The 26,353-nt window shown below is 46.4% G+C and overlaps 1 long non-coding RNA gene across 2 annotated transcripts; it reads right to left on the reverse strand.

Moving 5' to 3' along the window:
• Positions 1 to 206: 206 nt before the first annotated feature.
• LOC113974366 lies at positions 207 to 25,383 on the reverse strand. 2 transcript variants are annotated; one of them, XR_003536535.1, is made up of 5 exons: positions 25,339 to 25,383; positions 24,852 to 25,061; positions 21,695 to 21,781; positions 1,648 to 1,771; positions 207 to 707 (listed from the first exon to the last, which is right to left on the reverse strand). It is a non-coding gene; the product is annotated as an uncharacterized LOC113974366 (long non-coding RNA). The 2 variants fall into 2 exon arrangements; XR_003536534.1 differs by lacking the exons at positions 1,648 to 1,771; positions 21,695 to 21,781.
• Between the last annotated feature and the right edge of the window lie 970 nt (positions 25,384 to 26,353).

Consider the following 26,353-nt stretch of genomic DNA (forward strand, 5'->3'; position numbering starts at 1 on the left):
TTTGGAAGACCTTTAAATCCCCTCACTAAATTCTTATCATGCTATTTTCCCAAAGCACCGTGTGTAGCATCATCTCTGCACTGCAGCTTGAAAGGAACAATTCCCTGCAGATGCAGGCGCCCGCGGCCAGGAATATCTGCTCCGGGATGCTTTGGCAGGGATATCACAGCATGGGCTATAAGGCAAGCATATATACATATATATATAAAATGTATATGTACATATATAAGCTGGTCCTTGCTGCACCCAGGCAGGTGCAGGCGGGAAGAGCGAGTGCCGTATAATGAGTCCGAGTTGCTCCGGGGTGTGAGAATGAGCAATGAGCATCTCTGCTGGAAGCAAAATCAGGAACTTGGGTGAGCTTTGCTACTTAGACAACAAATCACTGCGTGTGCTTGAGGGTTCATTTTTCATTGGGAAACACCGGTGAAACGAGTACTTTGCTGCTTATCTCTTTATTGCTTATCAGTGCTTCTTTGCCCTTCATTTCTTGGAAAAGGCATGGTGCTTAAATGGGTTGAAGGGTGGATGCTGTGAAAGAACTAAGCCACCTCTTTAATCCCAAAGGCTTCATCAGGGGTTCATTTTGCTCTCCGGGAAAATCTCTGTCTTCCCAGATCACTCGCCTCCCTCACTCCGCCATCCATCTAGGTTGCCTCGTCTGTATCTGAAGGCATGCTTGCCATCCTTTGAAGAGGTAGTCTCCTCTAAAAAATCAATAGTTAACATTGTCTTTAAATAGTCTGACATTTACCTTTACTGCAGTTTTCATTTCTTTCTGGGATTGCTCAGACATTTGTATTACCCATGTACATTCCTTATTTCTCTGCCTGTAGCCACCGACCAGGAGCTTTGCAGGGATGGCAATCCTGGTGGTGTAGCTCCCAGCCACAAATAAGGAGACTTTTGCAAGATAATTGAGAGGACTGGAGCTGGCTAATAGAAGCATCTTTAATTTATGAAACACATCAAGTGAGAATAATTACAAGAAAAAGGGTAGCATAAATCCCTGAAGAAAATACATGCTGAATGCAGTTTTCCCAACAAGCAAATTTGAATGCTGGCCCAAAGGTCAAAATAAAAGACTCTGAGCTTCAACCTCCTGAGCCATCCACCTTTCCTTTGGCTTTTGTCAAGAACTTGTCTGGGGGTTCATTTAGAAAGCTGCTTGCACAGAGCAGGGCCGTTTGCAATCTGGGAAAGTTAAGCAAATTAGCAGAATTATTAGGTAAGAGGCAATTCTCCACAGCCTGCAAAGCAACCGCTTGTTAAATTAGCTCACACGGGAGAATTGCACTGATCGAATGATGGTTGCAGTGTTTGCAGAGAGAAGACTGTGCAGGCATTTCCTTTGAAATAACACTGCTCTACTCCAGCCTAGGAATAAAAATGGAGAGTTTGTGCAGATTCCCTGGCAGGCTGGGACAGGCTCCTTGCACAAATGAACTGGAAGATGCCTTTGTCTTTTAAACACATTTCTTCTATCCAGTTCCTTCTGCCATAATAATAAAAAAAACTAATAAAGAAGAAGAACCCAACCCCCTCAAACTATCTACTTCTAAAAATAGGGAAGGTTGCAGGAGAACTGATGCCACCAGACCCCTGGAAGCAGATGGCTCCATGCACCCAATCCCCTCTGGGACTTACAAGGACACTCGGGGTTTTGCAGCCTCGCTGTCCCAGGGAGACTTTGGGAATGGGGCTTTCAGCAGCAGAAACAGAACTCAGAGTCCTCCAAGAAGCCAAGGAGAGGGTGGTTCACACATGGTTTCTGAAATTTCAGTCTCATTTTTATATACTCATTGGCTATTGATTTGATATTTTTATACCTTATATAGTGCACTTAGTACAGGAAAAAAATGGATTAACCAAGTAAATGCGTTTTATTAGTGGGTCTCTGATGGAAAATTATGTCAGTTTTCCATTTAAAAGATGCATCAGATTAATCCACCTATGAATCAATCTTGTCCACACTTAAAAACCTCCTCACACCCCACAGTAAATTTTCCAGTGTGACACTGCAAACAGTGTGTAACAATCAAAGTTTTAAAATGATGAAAAGGTATTATTGTGAAGTCTTTAGCACTTCCAAAGCAGCTGAGAATGAAATGCTCATCCCCAAAGTGAAGTGAGGGTGTTACACCAGACTTAGCTCCAGATTCCCTTGCAGGAGATGAAGCTTTCTCATAAAGTACTTGAATCCATCAGCATCAGCATAAGCAGCAAACCACTGAGTTCTTCCAGCCTCACCCTACTTGAAATTCCGAACAGCACCCACAACTGCAAGCAGGAGAGTCCTGGAGACCAACAGTGTCTAAAACAAGGGACAAGACATCTTCCAAACTGTGCTATGTGGTCTGACACCCCGTTACCAGCCCCAAGACCTGGCAGTGTTGCCGCAGTGGACATTGGCTGAATCCTGCAGGAATTTCTGGCAGATCGACGGGGAGGTTTCATCAGGCACAGGCTCCCCAGCAGCCCCAACAAAGGTGAGGCTCCCTGGGGTGTCAAGGGAGAATCTGCAAAGTCAGGCTGAGTGTAATCACCAGATAAATCCTCTGCAGTTGCTGGCAATGGACCTGAGCCATGATGCAGAAGTTCTGGTTCCAGATTGAACTTTTCTCCCAGGTTTAAGAGATACAGTGTCTGGAGTTGGTTTAAGTCTCTGCCAGGCCGTTAGCTAATTTCTGGCTGTTCCCTGGTATCTCCAAATTCCTTTTTTTTTTCACACTCTATCATCTGCTTTAAAGGATACAACACTTAAACCTACACAGTGGTGGGTTTGGGATCAGGATTATTAAATTTGGCAAGTGCTGGCTGTTGAACACTGCCCTATGGAACAAATGGCACAGTTTTGGTTTTTTTGTTTCTTCTCCTGCTTCTTTCTATGACTGACAGATATCCCAGCACAAAGGGTTGTCCCAGGTTTTATCCTTTGTAGGCTTTTTTTGGCTAACAGGACCAGGCTCCTCACCATGGAAAGATGGACTATGCCTTTACTTTCCAGGTGACCCACAAAAGGGCATTAGAAAATAATTCCTTTCTCAGCACTGAGGAGCAAGCATGGCATGGAGCCACCTCTTACCCCTGACAGGATATCAGCTCGTGGCTGGACACTTGCATATTTGGGAAATAGTTTCAAATCTCTTTCCCTCTCAGTCTCACTCTTTTCCCTCTCCCTCTGCCACTATGCAGGAGAAAGCAGAAGCCACCTGTAAGGTACTGCACAAAATAATTTACAGGAGGGGTGGGCAGAAAGAACTGGAGGCAGATCTTATCTGAGGGAGGTGCTAAGAGATGTGAAATACCTATCCCACATGGATGTGGAAAAGAAGCCCTTGGTGCTGAGTCTCTGGTACCTTCAAGAGAAGACTGGCCATGCTCTGCCCCCATCACTGGATTGCCCCCATCAGCTCATTGTAGCCCTCCTGTAGCAGATGGTGCTTGTGGGCTCAGCCCCAGCTCTGTGCTGCCTTTCAGCCCTGGGACTACATGGAAGACCACAGTGTTTATTTTTGGTGTTGTAGAATAAAAGACAGGTACCTATAAGCCAGCTGAGATCCCTGGGACTACACTGGTAGAACAAGCATAAGGTAAGAGCAGTTGAACATTAAAATAGGGATCCTGTCACAGAATTGTAGAATCATTTAGGTTGGAAAAGACCTCTAAGATCACAGAGTCCAACCATTAAATCCATGTTCAATCCAGGCAGACCAATTGCATAAGTTAATTCACATGGAGCAGTGACAAGCTATTTTCTGTTGTAGTTCTGTTTGCTGAATACCCCAAAACGAAGGCTTTTATTCCTTGTGAGAGAAAGGAGGACTTATCCACACCCCAGGCTGGGTGCTACTACACCTCAGCACTGCTGCAGTAGCTGAGGTAATGCATGAACCCGCCAAGCTGCTACGACCAGCCACGCGCCTGCTGTCTGGCCACGTCAGACACAAAGGAAAGGACGTCTGCTTTAAACCTCAGCCAAAGAAGTTCACTTGGACACGTTTTATCTCATGGTTGCAAATAGCTCAGGCTATGCAGGCGGTCGCCATTCACCAGGAAGGGTGGCAAACAAGCATCCCGTGTGTAGGAGCTGAAGCATCCTTCTTCTGCTCTTGCTTGGATGTACAGGAGATACCATCACCCAGCCCTGTCTTCCCTTGGAAAACACATGCAGCACATCTCACTGTATATGTTTAATCCAAACTAATGTCCGACGGCTATGATATGTGTGATTATGGCAGTCATTTTTAATTAGGGGTTGTGTCAATAGTATTGACATTTTTATCGCTTTTGGGGGAAGCAGAGGATATTTTCCTGCAGGTGAACTCCTCTCTTTGTGGTTTTCTATCCCTCCAGCTGCACCCATGGTATGAAAGGGCTGTCCAGCTTATTAAACAATGAAATGTTATTAAGCCCATTCTCTGTGCAAGTTAATTACAGCAACTTACACAATGCCAAATCCAAGGAATGCAGAAATTCAAATTCCCTCCATCCTGTGGCAAGATTTATAATCCTAGCCTGATTGCAATGTTTATTATTAACAGAAGCTCTGACAGGATCTGGGAAACACTGGTGGCCCTGTGAGGAAGAGGATGCATTCAGTACCTTGCTGGGAAGTGGAGTTAGACAGGAAAGGCTCAAGCATCTCCTTGCCTGCTCTGATAAACACCCTACAGGAGCTGTCTTTCACCCAGAAAGAAAAGGGAAGGCAGACCATTACATTTATTTGTCATAGTTTTTCAAGAGTTAATGAAGACCTACTAGAAAAGGCATGGATAGTAGCAGTAATATATATTTTTCATCTATCTCAAATATACCTTTGTCTCAACAGCTTTATATAACACCAGTAGAAGGTCTGACTTCTGCCTGATACGTCAGGATGAATCTTCCTCCCAGATAATGGTCCTGGTGTAGATGGTGCTCATATGGTAGAGTTTTTAATGTCTTTAACCATCTTTAGCTTTGTATCCTGATAGCCCCTTCAGGCTACATGTCAATGCCATCTGGGAGGAAAAGAAGAGACTTCTGCTCAAGCGCCGCTGTAACGCAGATCTCTTGACTAAAATTGTGCTTCCTTCACTTGACAAACCGTCAGCACAGAGCAATTATCTGCCTGTTGGCTTACTTGTCCTTTCTTTTCTTTTCTCTCAGAAAAAAAAAAAGTACATGAAGGAAAAGGATCCACAGAAAAATTCCATGGGCAGAATCCAGCTGATCTGATTGCACCACCCAAGATGCACTTGCAGATGTATCAAAGGCAGAAGTGATCCCTTCCTTACCACTCTTTTGCCCCCTTCTTTTCCTAAGCTTGACTGGTGAATGCTCTCAGGTATTTGGGACAGATAACGTGTCTGTTTTCATCTGTCTTAAGTCCTGTACAAATATGGATATTAGAGTATTAGTGTATTTAGGCTGATGTGTTCAGCAGCTCTAGATTATGAATTGCTCCTCAAAATAACGTTTGCATTCGCCGACAAAGATCTTTATTACAGAAGAGGGTCAAGCAAAAAGGATTACTCCTGCTAATTATTCACTGTTATTTAATATTTGCACAAGAGGTTTGCGGGACTGAGTCCTCAGGATTGCCTTGTTTGAGAAGCTAATAGGGTTTCCGGGAAACCAGCAGTGTCTGGTGAGCCATCAGAGCAGCCTCTTAGAGGATATGGAGGACAATTAGATTTGATGTAGTTAAGGATGGTTGGCTAAAGGTTTCTAATTACTTAGCCAGGACCTGGTCCTGGGGTTTTCAAAGTCAGCAGTAAGACTTCCCCTCAGAGCTGTGCTTTAAGGGAAATCAGCTGAAGCAGATCCAATTTTCAGACCATGGATGGGTTCATGATCCGAGCAGCTCCGGGCTGCAAAGGGCAGACATCAGTGAGCTCCATTTGCTCCAAATCCCTGCTGTTGCATCAGGAGGTATTTGGGGGTGAGCAGAGCTGAAACACAAGCTGTTAGGAGGGATATTTACAACTTTTTGGCCCACGCCTTAGGTTTGTCCCTATACAGTAGCAGTCCCTAGAGAGCTCCCCTGAAGTCTACCTGCTGCCTTCTGTTGGGCCTCATATTTCCTTGACTAGACCATAATGGCTGTACTGTTATAGGAATTCCATGCTAAGTGAATTGAATTTCTCATTCCATAAAGATATAATTAGGCAATAAAAACACTGGCAGCAATCTTCAAGCATGGTTGCCTGAAAGTGGGATCCACATTTAAGCACCTAAATACATGGCCCAACTTTTGGGATCCTTGTGCATTTTTATCTTCTCTTGCTACAAGAGAACTGGAAGTTTTCCTGATATTTGAGGCTCAGGTGGCTTTGGGGGAACCTAAATAAGGACCACATTTCTTTAAGGAGAAAACATTTTCATTTATATTCCATGGTTTTGTTCAAGTTGCAATGCCTCCAGCTTTCCCATTTGACATTTTTTAGTAACTTAATTATCATTACCAAGGAGGAATTTTAATAATGGTGTGGTTTACATTGGATGCGGCCCTGGGGAACAAGAGAAAACAACCCAGATTGTGGGAGCAGGCGGGAGGAGAGTGGTATTTTGGAAACCCAGGCCACAACCTGCTGGCAGCATCTGTTTTTACTCAACCTTTTCCTCTAGAGTCCCAACATCATTCACAGCCCAGACTGCCAGCAATTAGGGACTTGTGCTGAGGATTCCCCTTCCCTTGTGCTTTTGTTCCCTTCCTTCCTTGTTCAGGAATCTCAGGACTGGCAGCAACAACCTTGAGTTGATGTTTGCTCAGTGACTGCTGCTCTGCTCACACCGTGATTCCTGTCTCAGCAGACACCTTTGCCCAGTGTTTCTGAGATGGGAATTAGGAAGTGGGATTGAGTAGCACTCAGAAACCATCAGGACCAACTGCAAAGCAATTAATCAGCCGGGAAAGACACTGTATCAAGAAGTGACTTGGAGCTACAGAGGTGGTGGCCACTTGACTGTTTTGCCAAGGGCACAGCTGTGCTGTGTGGCTGGGACTGGAAAGCTACGAGCACCCTCCCTACCCACTGCAAACTGGCCCCATGCTAATACAGGGATTTGTTGGAGCTGCTCATTTTCCTCTGTTTGCAGGCACAAATGTCAGCAAATGCATTTTGCAAAGGCTCGAGTCTCTTCTATCAGGGCAGGTCAAAGCCCTTTTGGATGCATTGTTGGGTGTTTGGAAAGATGCTGCGTTTGTGAAGATAAATAAATGAATAAATAGAACCAGTAATTTCTTTTACATGTTTTCAAGAAATCAGCTGGTGGCATGAAGGAAAAAGTGCCTGATCTGATTGAAGTGTATGGGAAAAAAACCACATGTAGACTTCAGTAGGATTTTGACATAGATGTTTAGGCACTGTTAAGGGGCAGAAAAATGAGCTAGCAGGATTGAGTAAGCGCTGCTTTCCTTTTAGTTGAGGAAATGTGCTGCTGCAGTAACATTGCTCCTCATGTCTTTGCCTTTTAAATACCCAGTGACATAAATATTAGATGCATGTTAAGCCTCAGATCCATCTAACAACTCCTTATCTTGAAGCACATGAATACTCTTGGCCCTAGTAAGAACATTTAAATGGTACCTAAAGGACCAGAGATGTGGAATCAAGTGAACCAAATTCCTGGCGTGTGAAAAGAGACAAATCTCTGCACACTCTTATGCCAGGGGTTAACTTGGGCCAGGTGTCATTAAGAAGTAAAGACATGAATAATCTCCCATCAGACTTTTGCATCCAAATGGCTCATTATGCCCGCAATATTCATAGCTTGTGAGAGTCCTATAGATTTACGATGGCTAGGAAAGGATGACGCCCAGCTTACTTTCCCACCAATCATTATTACATGAGAAAGGGAGCGATTTTCTTTAAGTCCATTAGCATAACATTAGTGCTTATAAGGACCAGACGGGGTAGAGACTTTACAAGCCTTTTAGGTCAACAAAGTCAAACTGGGGACCCTTTTTTAGGAGCACATCTTTTATCTCATTAACAAAAAAAAACATTGTTGGCTAGTACAGGCTGTGGATATTTGCCATTTGGGGCAATGAAGAAGCAGCTGGTATTCCCAACTCCTTCCCAGCTCTGGTATCCCTGTAACAACCCATTTCTTCACTAGAGCTGCTGAAGGAGCAGCTTGGCGCGTGGTACAAAACACAAGGAGGGAACTTCAGATCAAAACCTTTATTCTTCCTTGCAGCAGATGAAACACTGAGGCACAGGGCTCCTGGGTGGGTGTGAGCAAATACATACGAAAACGCACAGCATTTGCAGTGGAAATACACAGTCCTGAGTTACAGCTGAGATCAATATTAGGAGGATGATAGAGATTATCAATCTTGAGTGGTCTCCGTTAGGCAGAATTGACTGGCAACCACATAATGACTCAGGCTCAGCCCACCAGTTTAGAGCCCGAGTGATAGATCTGCAGATGCCAGTCATCATCATTTCCTTATCAGCAGCGTTCACGTCTTCTACCTGAGTCGCCCTGGTCGGGTTCAAGTGTTTCAGCCTCCAAGGTGCATCTGAGAGATCAATGCACAGCTACAGCTGGTTGAAGGGGACCAAATCCATTGAACAGTTGATTTGGTTCCATTTTACCAGCTTTAGCAAAGCATTTGGCCTCATGGGCTGTGGCAGCAGAGAGGGGAATTCTTCAGGGTCTTTTCTTTCCCAGCTGCCTGGACCTCTTCTGAACTTGCTGCCTGATGCCGCACTGGTTCAAATGGCTTCACTTTCAGGCAGTCAGGATTTATTTAAGCTTCTTAGAGGCTACGGCTGAAGAGCGGATCTGAATTAAAGAGGCAGGTTTAACAGCAGTGGAATAGTCTGCAGCAGTAACCATCAGCCTGGAGCATTTTAAAACCTGATATTTGGCTCTGTCTGTCTTGAGAGCCACGCTGCTATTACAGCGTGACAGAAGTAAAGGCTATTGTTTTAATCCAGATACTTTAATTATCACTTCCTGACTTATTCCTCTCAGTGTTTTATGGTCTGCTGTCATCCTTCATGCCCTGTGTTTTGTTATCTGAAATGACACCTAACACACAGCAGCAGAGATGTCCTTTCCTACAACCAGCCCAACCTACAGCCAAGGAACTCGGAACTGCAGAACTCTTCTCCCCTCGGGGTTCTCCTTGGCAAACAGGAGGGAAAAGGCTGAAACACCTGAAATCCTTTTTTAGAGGTTAGCAAACTTTGCTCCCCTACTATGCAGCCTCCCATGTCTTCTTATCTGGCATTAAAATCCGCATTTTCAGGAGGTTTAAGATCTGCTCAAGACAAGCAATGGTTGTATTTGACATCACCAGAAACCAACAGGAAAATGAAGAAAAGGAAGTGAAAGGTGGGGCAAAATGGAAAAAAAAAAAGAAAAAAAAGCCTTTTCTTTCTTGCAATCCCATAATCAGGCAATTTGTCCCCAAATGAGGAAAGCAAGCCCCTGCTACGTCACCGCTGTCCAAGTCACTTGCGTGACGGTTCATGTCGCAGAGCTGGGGAGCTGATTTCTCCTGGAGAGCCCTGCAGCATGAACACCCCACTGCTAAAAATAACTCAGTAAATCAAATTTAAAAATCACAGCGGCTCCGATCATTTCTGCAGTGGGAGCCAATAAAGTCAGGCCTTTCCTTCTTAACCCAGAGCCACGCGCAGATATTGCACATTGCCATGTGCATAACCTATTTAAAGAATTTATATGCGTCATAAGGCAAAGGTGACTTTTCCCCCCTCTTCCTCGCAGCCCACCACGCTGCAAGATGATACTGGGGAAAAGCACCTGTGCTTAGAACCACTGCACACAGAAATACTGCAAGTGGGCCAGCATTACATCTCCCCAAGAATTACAGGCTTCGCATTGTCACGGTAAGCACTGCAGATCACTTAACTGCCCAAACCCGTTACTCTAAGCTGCCTATAAATAAATGGAGGGAGAGATGGAGAGAGAAAGAGAGAGAGAATAGCTTTTAAAAAGAGCTCTACAATTAATTTAATCAAGTTATCTCTAGGTACCTTTTCAAGAGACAATCAAGCCAAGGAACTAAGTGGAAACTTAGACAGTGAAGACCTGGAAGTATTAAATTCACCCATTGGTGACTTACAGGAGGCAAAGGAAAGTAATTATTTACTGGTGATTGGGTGGAGGTGGAAGTGCCATCAGTGACTGAGGCTGTACTGAGCTAAACCCTGATGGGCACATGGATTTTTGTTTAGAGTGCACCAAGCTGCCTTAGCACCACCACTTAAAACACACTCTGCTCCCCAGGTACTCTTGTTCTGTTCCAGCCCTGTTGATTTGGGGTCAGTCATTTGAAAGCACTGCTGTAGGAGAGTAGTGTGGGGTTACATAGAGCATCTTCTGCTGGGGACCAGTGCTGTCCCCACTCCCCCCTTGCTTTGCTTCAGGGAGTGCCTTGGAACATATTTGAAATCAATGTGAGTCGGCGTGGATGTTCTATAACATTTTGTTTAAATTCTCTGCAGTGAGTTATGGGTGAGGTTTTCCTTTTTAGAAAATTAGGTTTTCTCTTCTGGATGCCATTAATCAAAACTAATGATGTCTCTCTGGTGGTGAGGCTTTCCCAGCAGCCGAGAAAGAGCAGCCCACACTACAAGCTGGAGAGAGCTGCAATAGCCTCCCAGCAGGAAGGGCACAGGCAGGCACTGCCAGGCTGGTCTCTGGGGCTGTACCAGCCACCAACCACCCAAGCAAGATGGATTACAGGTGTGGATAGAGGTGTGGGCTGTGTTGAAGCCCCTGATCTCTGCAGTGAGGCAGTGCCCATTCCCAAATGCCTGTGGGCCCCCACCTCTATGAAATAGGAGGTACAGGGTTCACCTCTGCCTGCTGAGTGCTGCCAGGTTCCACAGGCAGAATCTGGCAGGGTGCTGCTCTCTCTTCCTGCCTGTGCCAATGTTGCAAGTGCAGTCTGCAACAGCACCGCATCCAGATCCAAAACCTCAACCACTCAACATCAGCAAGTTCAGGCTTGAGTCCAAAGAGAAGCCAGATCTAGTCTTCTCCTCGTGAAATAGGGTCTTGCACTGGAAAGGTCCCCAGGGCCTGCCCCTGCTCAATGCTCCAGCACATCTTGAGCTGGAAAAAGCCTACAGGCACTGTGGGATGGCACTGGGGAGCCATGGGCACCCTGAGTGAGAGACATGGGCTAGAGGTGAATCAAAACCAAATTACTAAGACAAACCCGTGCATCGCTTTTCCCTCTCTGACAACCCTTGTGCGGTGCCTCTGCTTGGCTTTTGGCTACGTTGGCAATGATTGCAGGCAGGAAAAGGGGCAAAAGCCCCATTGCTATGGCAAGTAGGATCAGTAGTAGGTAACATAAGAGAATCTGCTCTATTGCAGATCTTTCCAGTTTAGCCTCAATATTCTAATAAAGATGTGTTATAGACAGTACAGAAAACCCAAAGAATTTATCAGCATTTGTCGATATTCCTAATGAAGCAGAAGATTCAACATGCAATAGAATTAGCCTACAACGAACCCTTGCATAGGGCCCATCCTTCCGAGTCCAGAAATCTCCTGCCTATTCCAGTCCGATACCCTTTTGAAAAATGAGCAGCCCTCCAAGCCATTATCATTATAAGCTAAAAGGCCAAATGAGACAAAGTACTGTTGCTCTTCATCTGAATAAACAAATCATTTTTAGATCAAATGCATTAACAATTTATCATTCTAAAATCCAATCAAAAGGAAAAAACAACAATACAGAACATTGATTTCCTACAGCTTTATCTTAATGAAGTGCACATTCCCTTCGTAATTAGCTTTGCAAGGGTTTTTTTTCCCCTTTCCTCCAGCTAATGTGTTATTTGATTTCCATCCAAACATTACTAAATTGGAGGAAATTTCCTCAAAATGAAGTGGCTTTTGATAATACAGGAAAATGTCTACTCTCTCACATTGGTATTTTTTCCCCCCAAACAGCCATACTTGTACTGCAGATGATTCAACTTTATTGCATGGTGTCTTTGCGAGGATGTTTAAATCAATGCCACAGTCACGGGATTCTGCACAATGTGCCATTTGTAAACCAGAAAATACAATCTCGCTGCTTTTATCCTTTTCCTTACAGACATCAAATATTAATTGAACTTATATTATTACAGGGAAAAAGTGGACTGTGTTTTATTAACATTTCTAAAATTATAGATATTCAACCCAAAAAGTAGACTCCAGACAAGGCTTGAGAGCCTTCTGCTTGGATTTTATTTGACTTAATTAAAAAGCACTCAGTTCCTTTGTGCACTAAAGTAGTTGCTGACATCGCAGTAGCCACTCAGTCTTTCAAACCCCAACTATTACCTGAACTTAATAAAGTGTCTATTTAATTTATACACCCTCATGAACTCACCTGTCTCCCACAAACACAATGTGGTTCTTGCTAATGAGCAGCGAAGGCAGCAACTTGACGGCAAACTCACCAGCACCCTGGGGTAACTCAGCTGCCCCAAAACATTATTTCCATCTCCTTTAATCTGCCTTCTCTACCATTAATGCCACTATCCAACCTCCACAAGCCAGTGATCCACTGCGCATTGCTGGAAATACTCTTTGCCAGGCCACCTCTCCCTTCCTCCCCTAAATCTCTCTTTTAAAATCTTTTCTTCTTTAAATGATGCTGAACAAAGGACTGTTGCTTTCACCCTGCTTCACTGAGTACTTGCTGAAATGAAATGGCTAATTTGATAGCCTGGTTTTATCTGGATATATTGCCAAGGTACACGGCAATATTTATGACAGGGAGGGAAGTCCCAAACCTTACAGTTATCACCCTATTCCTTAGTTATACAGAACAAATAAAGTGACCTTATCTCCGTCTTAATCCAAATTTTGTTCCTAGGCCTCCTGTAAAACTAACAGTCCCATTTCAAGCACAGACCTGCTCTGTTCTGGCAATGAGGAGCATCGTTACCTGGAGGGAGCTGGCTCCATGTGGGATAAAGATGGTCCCTCTGAAGCTGTTTTCCTGAAGCACAAGGCTCCAAGCAGGTCTCTGGGAGCTGCAGCTCCTGAAACCGGACGTGGAAATAGTTGTGGAGTTGGATTTTTTTTTTTTTCTACTCACACTCAAAAGAGAACAAAGCCGTTCCCTAACAGTTTGTGCATTTTATGGACCTAACAATTAAATAGGTTTTAAAACATGTGCTGACTGCATAATTCCATACAGGGGAGTGCACTCAGCGGTTTTAAACAGCAACTGATACGAGATACCACTTAATAGTACAAAACACCAGCAGTCCCGTTAAAATCAATAGAAAATTAGATGCTATGAAAATGCAATATGTGTCCAATTAGTTATAATTGGAGCAAATGGTGATGCAGATAAACTCCTGGAGGAAGATGTATTTGTCCGGAATGCTCCCTGCCTGCCACCGGCACGGCGCAGGATCGGCCATGGCGGGCTCTGCCATACCCCGGGCATGAGTGATGAGCCATCTCATATACGTGTGTTAACTGTTATCTAATTATGGAGTTGCTCCGAGCCGGCAGGACGGCTTTGGTGCACCACTGTGCGTGGTGAGAAACGATCGGCTGTCACATGGAAACCTCCCTGTTGGACTTGACAAATTATGCCAGCAAACCTGTTTAAGGACTAAAAAATCCTTGGACGCGGTGACAGGCAGAGAAAGATGCTGTGTTATTTATTTATTTATCCGGCGGAGTTTAAGAATTGTGGCTCAGTCCCACCAATACTCACTTTTTTTCCCTGCCTGCCTGTTGTTATATCAGTTCAAACTCCTTCTCACCAATTATTTTCCAGGCTTCTTTCAACTCCTAAAAACTCAGCTGCACGGCGAAACGGGAACTAGGTTATGCAATTCTAACGCTTTATTTTTAACATCTTTGGTGCAACATATTGGCCTCCTCTTTGTTTCATCTTGTGACTAAAGAAAATGAGCGAAGATCCCCTATCACAGCAGCACAGAAGGTACATCCCCAACCAAGCATCGCTCCAACCCCTTCATGCTCTCCCAGTGGATGAAAGCACATCGCTTGCAGTACAACAATTATTAATTTGCAGTGATTTTTTTCGTATAAACCCTGTAAAGTAACAGTTATTTTACCAAAACCATTGGCTCAGAGCTAAGGAGCGATAACTTTCTCCAGGGTTCATATTTTATTCTTGTTTTAAACTAATAATTCAAATTATTACAGACTTACAGCCACAAAAAAAAAAGACAAAAAAACCAAGGCTCATGTTTACCCAGACCTGAAACCTTTTTACATTATTGGACACAGTTACTTACACTGTTAAGGGAACTGTCTCTCAAGAAAGGGAAAAAAAAAAGAAGTGGCAGCTTTTATTTGTTACGCTGACTCAGCCGAACAGTGGAACAAGAAACGTTAAGCCCCAATCCATAACTTCTGTGGCCGCTCAAAGGACGTATTCTTCCTCGACACTGATAAAAGTTTAATATGTAGTTGCCGAGGTTTTTAATAAACTTGTCAACAAAAGAGCAAGGCAAATTGATGGGGACCTTCCCAGGAATAAATTCAGTTTCAAATAGGCCAAATGAGCGTGGAGGACAGGGAGGGGACGGCGCACGGGAGACTTTTGCTGGTCTTTGCAAAAATGGCACAATAGATTTTAGTGGGTGAGTCTTATTGTCTCAAAGACAAGGCTTTAGGACAAAGCTGGCTTAATTTAAAGAAAGTAACGTGGTTTAGCTCCCTGTGCAGCACAGCCCTGACACTGTGAGGGGTGGAAGAGGCAAAGCCTGGGTATAAATCCCTGTGTTGCACTTGCTGCCTGCACATCCCAGTCCCCTTCCCGCAGCCAACCCATTCAGGGACAAGCTGCAGTGTTGCTCCACATTTTTTATCCCCAATCTCCCATTGCATACATTTCAAGACTTCCCCTCCAGCTATCATATGCACAGCCATCTCCTCTACTTGGCCAAACCATCCCCACTCCTTGCTCCATCTTTTCCCCTCAAATACTCAAGGCTGAGCTTAATTCAAGCACAACACCGTCCTTTTCCTCTGCTATTATGGAAGCTGGTTCACACTCCTGCAACCCCTAGCTAAAAGCAACCCTCACATATAGGGACCAGTCATCCTGCATGTGCATGAGCTACACACACTGCCCACCCTCTGCAAGGTTAGGAGTGAAATCACCGCATGAGATTCATTATCTTCTCCTAGCTTCAATCAAGTTTGTGCCTTAAATTATTAAGACTTGAGGGTTTTTTGTTAATTTGTTTACCCAAAGTAAACACAAATATTAAATCAGAGCTTCCAATAATCTCACTGCCAGCAAATTAACAAGCAAATTAACCCATGGTGTCCCAGAAGGGGACACCAATCTCTTCATCTCAGCAAGTCCTTGTGACACGTTGCTTCCCATGTCACTGGCTCCCTCCTGACACCTTCCTTTGCTTAAACCAAACAGCTTGAAGAGCCAAAAACCGAGTCCTGCCTCCCATGCCAGGTCACTACTCAGATTGGAAGCACTGCCCTGACTGTTGTGGTGAACTTTATTCTTGATTGCTCTTAGGTTACTGGATTCCTGCTCCCATGGCTTTATCCGACTCCCCAAATGCCAGGGTTGACTTGCCTATGTAAGGGCTTTGCAGGGATGGCTCCTGTCCTTACAGCTGCTGGGTGACTTCTGTGGTTGGTGGTCACGAGTCCCACGCCTCTTGGCTGCCCAGATGCCACCTAATCCTGTCCCCCCAGAAGGGCAGCTGAGAATGAGCACTATTTATAGCAGTTGTTCCCCAGTTCCCCCAGGCTCATCAATCTGCTCAGGGCTTTTTTAGATAGCGGCACAGGTCCCAGCACAGGCCATATCTGGGCATGGCAAGGCATTTACAGGCATGGCCCTGTGCTTCAGGAAAAAAGAAAAAGGAGGAAAAAAAAAGGAAAACCCCGCATCTGTTGGAGATGTCAGTTGCCTGCTTCCCCTGAGCCTCCTGAGCACCACCAGCAACTGCTCCAAGTGCTAAAATCTTTGACTATCAAATTCTGCTTTATTCAAGACATATCTGTGCCTGAAAGCCTTCCCCTTGCACACAAGGGTGTCATCCACCAGCTCTGCTCCTCCATACAGACCACTCTGGAAAAATACAGACTAACCCAGGGATGGTGCTGGTTACACAATGCAAACAAAAACGTCTTCAGAGCATCACGGGGATCTGCAGTGGTGGGGAGGAGACAGCCCACAGGGACACTACTCCACCTGCACATACAAGTGCCCACTGAGGTGCACAAAGCTGGGCATGTGCACAGCTGGGCAAGCTGGGGGGCCAGGCTGGCATCACACAACCTTCCCGGTGCCGGCAGAGTCACCCGGCAGCACCGCGCAGCATTGTGCCCAGACTGGCAACCAGTGAGCAACCCACAGACCCCATCGACCAGCTCACTCCTGCTGGGACATCCCCCAGGCAGCCACAGCCCTATGAGGTCCTGGTTGAGGTCCAGCCTCTGCACCTTGTGCCTTGAGCCCGCTCAGAGGTGTGGGGAGTCCAGACAAGTCTTCATTACAGCACAAGGGCAGAGGGGCACAGTCCAGACAAGCTGTGCCATCTCCCCAAAATACATGCTGGGCACCACTGTGCAAGCCAACACCAAAGCAGGAAAGTCCTTACAAACCCCAAACCCTTGTCCTCAGGTAGTTTCATCAACCTGCCTTGGCTGCCTCCAGCTTCAGCCTTGCAGTGCAAGTACAGCTTCAATGACTCCACAGCGAGCACTTACTTTGCCTCTGAGGGAAACTGAGGCAGGCGAGCCAAACAACGTGTCGGCGGGCCCAGTGAGCCGGCAGTGGAGCCCCTGTCCTCAGCTCCCATCCTTGGAGCACTGGGCTGCTCTCACCGTGACCCGCTGCATCCCAACGGGAAAGCAGCTGGCAGCATCGCTGCCCGCTTGGCCGAGGTCAAGAGCAACTTCAGCGTCAAGCGGCAAACATTTAACCCAGCATCTTCTCTGGGAGGCGATCGCCAGTGCGGTACTTAAATCAGCCCTGGGCTTTCCGGGGAGGGATCCGAGCCGAGGAGCGAGGATATTTCTCTTGCTAGGAACACACCACCCCCTCGCCCACAGTCACTGCTAAGTGCAAGATGTGGTGAAAGTCTTTAAAAATAGATATATTCCCAAGCAATTCATGCCGCTTGCATCTGGCAGGGCAAACCTAGCATGGAAGCTCTTTCTTACTGAATAAAAAGGATCATTAGCAGCTCGAGGCTCGTGCAACCTTCCTTTCTTCGGGGCCTTCTCTTGTTCTTGGCCTAAACTAGTCCTGGGAAACACAAGGGAAGCCCTGCCCAGCTAAGCTGGTGTCAAAGGCAGGGAAAGATACTGCAGTGCAGTGCTGATCTCTTCTGCAATCGGACGTGCAGACTAGCCCGAATGCTGAGTCAGCACAATTTCTTTTTTGATTGGTTGATCTGAGTAACATATTTTCAATGTATGCTAAAGGGGCAGCAATTAATACCTTTTCCCCCTTTCCCCACTTTTCCAAACCGCTTCGAATCGAATGCACAAATCTCACCCCCAAAGTCACTCTCTGGTCCTAAATATTCTGAGGCTCTTTCATTTTTAATTTAGGGCATTAAAAAAAAAAAATTTGCAATCTAAGCGATGCTCACTTTGATCGACTTGTGCTGCTGCAGCTAAAATATCTGTCCTGCAGGTCAATCTAATCATGCTTAATAGCAGTTTATTCTTCAACGCAACATTTTTCACGTTGGGTAGACAGTTTTAAATGAGATTGCTGATGCACCCCTTTACTAATGCTTTTACCAGGGCCAGCACATCCCTTGAAATACTTGTGCAATAAAATGCTTTATTGCTCTTGATGAATGCACTATTAAACTTGAATTGCAAACATGCCCCCCCTTTTTCAAAAAAAAAAAAAAAGAGGGTGCTAGAATTTATGGGACCACCTGTCTTCCAATATTAAGTAATAGTAACAACGGTAATAATAGATCATCAACGTAACAAACACACAAAAGTACAAAAAAAAAAAAAAAAAGAAAAACCCGCCTGGGAAATCCGCATGGCACAAATTTGTCCCTGTGCTCTCATGTGCACGTGCAAAATATCCATCTTATACCTGCCGGTAGTTCCGCTTACATGCGGAGAATTCATCTCGAGAACGGCTGGATTTTGTGAGGCATAGAATAGAAAAATTTAACTAATTTGGTCCACTGGATTTATGGCTTTTACAATTCTCAGAGCTCCTGTTTCCATGCCTGGCACCGCGCAGTCCTCAGCTCGCAGGATGGATGGGCGCACCTGAGCATCCCAGCGCTGCGGGTCCGGCACAGATGCTCCTTGCAGCGCGCCCGCCACGGCACTCAAGGCCAGGAGATGCTCACCAGTTTAGGAAGAGTGTAAGAGAAGTGGCTTTTTTTTAGCTATCAAATAGAGCGGACCTAGTGCAATGTAACAGCCACAGTTTTAATCCGAAAGGTGTAAAACGGATGAAGAGCTGCCATGAAGCGGAAGAACAGCGCAAACTGGTTGATAAAGGCCTGCAGCCATCACCTGCTGCCATTGATGTCAACAGCAGAGGGCTACCATGGCTTTTGGGGGGCCACATACACCCCATGTCATTTTTAGCATCGCCCAAGCCCAGCTGACACAGGCCATGGCAAAGCCTCCCCTGCTACCTCCGCTCCCTTGCTGCGAGACAGCGCTCAGAGTTATAGCTTTGAAAATATTTACATAAAAAATAAATCTGAACACTTAGTGACTTCCTAAAGTTAGCAATTCCATGTGATTAACAAGCGTATTAATTCAGAGAGGCGGGGGGAAGGAGATAAAAATTGCATTACAAATGCAGGTATCTACTGTAAATCAGACCGTGAGCACCTTTGCAAGAGGAACGCACAGTGCCACAGGGGTTTTAGTAAAACCTGCACTGAGGAAGAAAAAAAAAGGGAAGCAAAGAGAAGAAAAAAGAAAATTAAAAAAAAAAAGAAGAAAAAAAACACCAACAGGAAAAGGAAAAAAAAAAAGGAAAAAAGAGAAAAAAGATAAAAGGTAGAAAAGGAAAGAAGAAAGGAAAAGGAAAGGAGAAGAGGTGGGGCAAAGGGTCAGCAAGGAAAAGAGGGAAATTTTATATATAAATTATATATAATATGTAATGTTATGTTATATCCAGAATGGTGACAATTGTAGTCTTTTTTTATCCAGAGAGTCAAGGTAACATTGGTGATTTAGAAGGGAGTGAAACTGCAGTCCTCCTTGGACACCAGTGCTTTCCTGCTTGGCCTTAGCTCATTTCCCAGCATCCACCAGTTTCATGTTTAAATCTGACCCCAAAATGGGGCAGGACACCCACAGGATCCCATCCTTGTGGGGACATGGGGGCCAGGGATTGTCCCCACTCAGGGTGACTGCTGGTGGGACTGAGCCCAGGGATTGCTGCATCCCTGTAGCCAGGTCCTGAGGGACTTCACCACAGCCAGCCAAGAACACCCCAGCTTTCCAGGGCCCAGCATAACCAGAGCATCCGAAAATGCAAATAGGATGATGTGCAAACCAGCCATTCTCCAGTACAAACTCGGCCTTCCCAAAGCCAACTGGCAAAGCAAAAGCTCCTCCTCTGCTGGGAAGGGGTCAGCGCTGCCCACGCCCCCATCAGCCACAGTATTTAATTTAAACAAAAACCAGCCTCAATAAACCCCACCAAATCCTACAGGTAGGAAATCTCCCCCACAGCCCAACCCGCCTTTTCTCACCCACTCCTCACAAGCACCTGATGACAGTTAAATCCCCTTTGGCATACCTGTAACAAGTGATGACGGTGCTCACGGTGAACAGAGATGGATAAAGACTCCCCAAAATTCCAAGTTCAGGGTCTTGCCTGCTCCCCGTGCTCAGGGGGAGGATGCTGCGATCAGAGAGACCTAATTAACCTCTGCTGCCATGCCATGGCACCACACCTGCCAAACGATGCCGTAGGAGCCCATGAGCAAGACGAAGACGGGGTTGCAATTGCAGGGAAACCACTCCAAAGAAAAACGCTGCCCTCAGCGGCCCCGTGGACATGGAAAAAGGAATTTGGGCAGCTGGGGAGCGGCTTTCTGAGGAGTTCAACTTTGCACATCGTTACAACATCGTAGAAACGCGAGGAAATTTGGGGATGAAAGCTTTAAACCCTCAGATGCGGCTCCTATCTAGGCAGAACGTTAAACTTGTCTTTAAACCAAATTTCTTTCGTCTTGTCACATTATTGCACTATCCTGGAAAAATAGCCAACTATTTTACATTGGAAAAGGTTAAAAAGGAAAAGGCTTCCAGAATGAAAGGATCTAATTTTCTTGTTTTCCCTGGGGAAAATAAGGTCCCTATATTCGGAGCACTCCTTTGGCTTTAGCTGTGATCCGCTGACTGGATGGCTCATCAGACAAAAAGGAATATCTCCTTCTCTCCAGTTTTAAGCACAAAAAGTTTTAATGTGGGAAAGATTTGAAAAATGAAGTTTGCACAGCAATTTAAATCTAAAACACCGCACACCCGAGTCACAACTGTTGTATCCTTTTCCTCTGTCTTCTTCTCCCCCCACCCTCCATCTCCTTTTGTTGTTCCTAGATTTAAAGATCAGCCAGCTCTATTTGTTATCTAGCCTTAATATCTGGGGTAAAAAGGGTCGATGGGGAAGCAGGAAAAAGGAGAGGTTGGCCTGCATCCCTGTTAAAACCCAGGAGCGGACAGCCAGCTTTCCTCTGGCATCGCCTTTCAAAGCCCATGCCGCAGTCAGCATATTGAATATTTAATGTCCTGATGAGCATTTCCACCTGCTGACACAGGCAAAGTGACAGAACAATACACGCGCTGGAACAAGATCATCAATTGACTCCCCAGTCGGTCTGCCGGGTCAGGCAGTTAAAAAAAATAATAATATAAAATAATCTGTCTGTCTTTCTCCCCCGCCTTGGCCGGGGTCACACACTGCTCCTCTGAGAAGGATTCCCACCTGAAATACATACTTCTTTACATTCCATAGCTTGCCAGGTTCATATGGGCATATAAAGAAGTATGTCTCTCAAGCAGGTAGTTTCAATATGCGCATTTATATGGTCACAGGAGGAAAAATAACGCTGATTTACAATTTACATCCTGAGAGTGAGTTACGGCTCAGTTCAAACCAGCAGACTTTCCTCCTGCCCAGCCCATGTGCAGACACACACACACACATCCCAGCTCCCGATCCTGGCCGGTAATGCTGGGCTGAGCCCTCAGCAGATGATGGATTTTGGATCCTGGGAAAGGGGAACTGCGTAATTCACTGGACACAAAGCAGCAAAGGTCCAGTTGCTGCCCTGGCAGGGGCTCTTTGAAACGTAAAAGACACAGGGTACAAGCCAGCCTCCCACTCCACCTAAAAAGTAGGTGTTTCATTCAAAATCATAAACTTTCAGCATTTGAAAAAGACCAAAATGTGGTTTAGAGGAAAGGCTTTCCTGTATATGCATACAGGTATAATTTCAGACAAAGCCATGTGGGAGAAAGTTACATATAGATGAATTCCCAGTTGCCTACATCCTACAATTTGGAAGCAAAAAGCCAGTTTGTTTTCAGAAAGCCCAAAATCAAATGGCCATCTATTGATTTACAAACCGACACCGGGAAGGACTGTTCCATTTGCCAGAGTAAGAGAACTCATCAGCCCCAGACAAGCGATTGCTTTATCAGTAAGTAGAAATTAAAGCATAGGAAGAAGAAAGCATCTTACCTAGTGAATCCAATGATTTTTCCTCTTCTGGTCACTGGAAGTGAGACACTACCCGCAGACAACCAACCCCCAAAAGATAACACATGCCTTTTGGGGAGATCAGGGCATTAAAAATAAAAAATAATTAAAAATTGCTCCTAATAACTCATCCGGTTGAGCTCCACGCCAGCTAAGGGGCTCTGGGAAGACCTGCAGACGTAAAAGGCAGCCAAAGCGAGGTTCTGGGAGCTCGGGCCAAAGTCTTCCCGAGTTCTTCCCGCAGCCCCCGTGGGCTGCGCTCCCCGCACGCCGCCGCACTGTGCACCCGTGGGGCTCGGTCCCGCACGCAGCCCTGGCTCTCCCCCTCTCCCTCGCCTCTTCGCAGCCGTGCTGAGCTTTAAAGCTCCCTGAACAATGTGGGCCGAGTGGCAGGGCTGCGATCGCCGCCCGGGCTGAATGGGAGACTATAATGGGCAGGATTTAGGCAGGAGCGCGGCGGAGGTCACGCCGGGCGCTGCCTGCTCGCTCAGCAGGGCGGGCAGGGTCCCTCTCGAGCACCCGCCGCCCCTCGCCCGCCGCTGCCCACGATCGATACCAATTTACAGGCAAATGGGGAATGGCTGCCTCCGTGTTAATGAATTTTACCGTTTCTCACAGTCTTCTAATGAACCCTTTAAAGAGGGTTTAAGTAAACTTAGCAAGTGGCAAACTAAGCACTTTGGAATACCTAATTGCATCGATGCTTTTCACTGCTTTTTTAAAAATATCACTGCCAGCTGGGGAGTAAATACTTCCCTGCTGCCCATCGACTTCCAGCACCACTGAAAAGCAAAGGCCGCATGGAGCCGGGGTGTAAATCCGCTGTGCTCAGCCCCAACCCCCAAAATGGCTTTACACCCCTCATGCAATACTGGCACATGCCTTGGTCCTGGCTCTGTGCAGCTTCCCCCTCATTCCCTGACTTTGTTGGCCGTTTTAACCATTATTATTTGTCTCATTTAAAGGCAAATTTCAACCTTTAGTTTGGATTAAGGGGAAGAGAGATGGAGCTGTGGCACTGGTGTAATGCATGACTGCAGTGAAATTAAAGCAAAGGGAGAGCTGAGGAGTGTGAGAGAAAGTCTGAGTGTCTCAGATCAAAAAAAAAAAGAAGCCCAAAAAACCCAACAAAAATCAAAGTGCTGGTGGTGGGGTGTTGCAGGGCCAAGGCATTCCATGATATTCAATTTCCTTCAGACCAACAGCAGTAGAACAGCTACTGGACTTCTTGGAGCACTACACATCTGCACCTCAAACCCTATTTGATTTCTTCAAATGCATTTGACATGGGCTGTCCTGAACAGTTCCCAACTTCTGCAGACAAGTGGGACAGTGACTGCCAGCCACTAAAGCAAGTACTATGTAAGAGCTAAAAAAATGACCTTTTAGATCCTTACTAGAACTGAAGACAATGACACAACCACAGCAGCAAAGTTCGTCCTGGAGATTTAAACTTGCTTTGAGGTTCTGGGTGTAAGCTCGTGCTTTCCAGGGTTGTGCCTTTTGGTGGAGAAGCAAGTAAATGGTGTGATGGTGTTTTTAATGTGACATCAGAGGCACCCTGTGGATCTCATCTTCCAGCTACCACCAGGAGTAAGTGGTGGTGGGTGAACATAATCCACCATCCTCAGCCCACCTGGGCTCTCTCAGCTCCTGTGCTTGCTCTTGGCCAAAAAACACGCGCAATAAAACTGTGGCTGTTCTGGGGAGAAAAATGGATGGAGATCTGGATCATGCAGAGGCAAAGGGGCAAATAAAAGGGGAAGGAAGGGCCTGAGGTATTGCCTGGAGACAGAAGGGGAAGGAGCATGGTGAGAGGCATGGAAAGCAAGGTCCTGTATATTATATTCCTGCTCTGCCCCAGGCTCCAGGCGCTGCTCAGGTCCAAGTGGCAAAGTCAAAGGGAAGATGTGCAGCACAAAAGTTTGGGGACAGCCTGTATCTAGGGCTGGGCACCGGAGAAGGGAGACACAAGCGGGGCCGAGGTGGAGGCATGCGCTGGCCCCAGTGCAGCCTGTGACAGAGAGACTGAGCTCAGACCTTGGGAGCCACAGACACAACCACCCGCTCGAGAGGATCCCAGCAATTAAACTGACAGCACAAATCACAGATTTCTGCCTAGACAATTACACACGATTGCTGAGTGCACGCTCCCTCTGGCACAGACATATATACCTGTATCCATACTCTACACACAGCCTGGAGATATGTTGTACCTGGATGATATGTTACACCTGCTTATATATAGCATTTATATACCTATGCATAAAGATGCGTAAAATATCCATATGCGTGCTATAAAACAAACCTAAATCTATGTGTGTATGCACCACAGTATCCATCTCACAAAACTGATGTCTATATATTCATGTGACTAGGTATCACCACTATCATATAAAATATAATGACCACAGTCAACTCCGAGCTGCAGAAGCAATAACAGTCAATTGATGCTACACTTCATGTAACCTGAATTCCAAGCCCTTGCAGGAAAGCCTAACTTCTCCTCCTCCCCATATTCCCTTTCTGATGGTCCACAAGCCACGCGCCTGTAATTAATACTCATTTCTCGGCATTTTAACAGTTAATCACCACAGCATTGAGATTATTGCAAGTTAGGCTAAGTTTAACCACATTTCACCCTTTTGCTCTGCCTGGTATCAGCTCGTAGCACTAGTTTGTTGCAAATAAATAAATAACGCCCCAATCCCCCCAGGTGTCATTAGCCAGCCTGTGTCTGAATTAGGCATTTAAAGGCCGGTTTAACCTTGCAGAACGGTTGCATGTCAAAGTTCTAACATTTCAGTTCAGATTATTCTAGTGCACTGCTTGCTCTGCAGTTTGTTAGGTGGTTTTTTTTTTAAAATGCGGAGTATGCCACAGCAGAACAAAAAAAAAAGGGGGGGAGGAGGTTTCCCAACCGATCCACAGATTAAACACACATCCAGCACACCCCACACAGATACACACACACACATACATTTGCCGGATGCAGAAGCCCACATTTAAGTCCCCGGGTAAGTTGGATGGGCACTCAGTCCTGCATTGGCCAGGAAAAGTGTTTAAACCAAGCTGAGCTGGTAGCAGTTAAAGGCAAGGCAGGGAGCAGAAGAGAGGGGGAAAAAAAAAAAAGACATACCAGTTAGGAGCTTCTGTTGCAGCAGAGGACTCACCAGAGCACTAGCTGAAAGCTGAATCAGCTTTCGAGAGTTAGGGATGCATAGAGGAGGGTCATGGAATCACAAGGTAATAATGCGCTTCATGCTGCAGCCGTCAGCCTTCTCCTTATAGCCAATCTCTAATGCAGGAAGGGAACAGAGAGCAGGCCCAGGGATGGGATTAGTCCTCACTTGGAGAGAAAAAAAAAAAAAATTAAAAAAAAAAAATCGCCAGGCAAACCCTCCCCTCCCACCCACCCTTACCTCGCCCCCGCCGCCCGGCACCGCCACAACTCCATCCCTCCATCCCCGCCGCTGCACCGCATCGCAGCGCGGTGCCGCGGGGTGCGGGGAGGCAGCGCGGTGCCGCGGGGGCTGCGCGGGGCGGGCGGGGAGCGCGCTCGGGCAGCGCCGCGGCCAGCCGGGGGTTAAGGAGCAGCCACGGTGCCCGCCCGGATTGCAGCACACCTTGATGCGAGAGGCTGCGCCGGCACAAGTGCCTGCGCCCCCCCCCACCCCTTCTCCTCCTCCTCCTCCTCCTCCTTTTCACATCCCCCCCCGGGGGTCAGCCCGGGCTGGGGGTCAGGCTGCGGGGGGATACACAGGGCTGGGGGGGGGGCTGGCGGAGGGAGGGGGGAGCTCTGGTCAGGACGCGAGTCCACCTTTCCAGTGCTTATATACCCAGCGAAGCATCCCAAACACGCACCCCCGGGCGCGCGGCCCCTGCTCCTGCTCTTCCCTCCCTGACCATATTTAGTCAACCACGGCAAAAAATAGCCCGTCAGCTGGAGCCTGCCGAGCAGGGCTCGGAGTTCAATCGCTCCTCGCAGCCCATTGACTACTGGTCCTGCAGGGTCCTGACTCTGCCTTTTTTTTCCCCTCCGCTATTTTTAGCTAGGCCAAATAAAGAGGGAGCTCATCTTACTATTCTCCACCGGCCCGAGGTTTCTCGGGGCCCTGGCTATGTTTGGTAAGCGCCGGTGTTGAGAGACACAGAGTGGAGACCTTGTCCATGCCGGAAAAACCTTTGGCTCTCTCCTGTATTTGTTCTTTTCCTCTCCTTTTCTTTCTTTCATTTGTATTTCTTCCTTCATGGTAGAAAGGATTCCGGGTGAGAAGGTGGGGAAGAAGCTCAGCGGATCCTGATTTTCATGTTACAGAGGGAAGAACTGGCTTTAAAAGACCTCATGCTGGGGCCAAGTCCTTCACCACAAGGTCCTGGGCACCTCGTTGTCTGGCCACATCTGTCCTCCTGTGTCTCCAAAGGTGCTGAAAGTTGGGAAGGCGTTGGATTTTCTGTCCTACATGGAGAGCACTGGGGAGCCTCGTTGCCAGCCAGGGAAACCCCTCTGTCACAGTGGGTTAATGTGGGTCACCAACACAGCGGTGTCTCCTGGGTCTTGAGGTCATGGGATCTTTCCAGCCTCCAAAGTTTCATCCAGCAGTACAGCAAGGAGGGAAAATTTTGGCAGTGGAGGCACTG

This window comes from Neopelma chrysocephalum, unplaced genomic scaffold, assembly GCF_003984885.1.
Source record: "Neopelma chrysocephalum unplaced genomic scaffold, ASM398488v2 Primary Assembly neopelma1_119, whole genome shotgun sequence".
NCBI classification, from domain to species: Eukaryota; Metazoa; Chordata; class Aves; order Passeriformes; family Pipridae; genus Neopelma; species Neopelma chrysocephalum.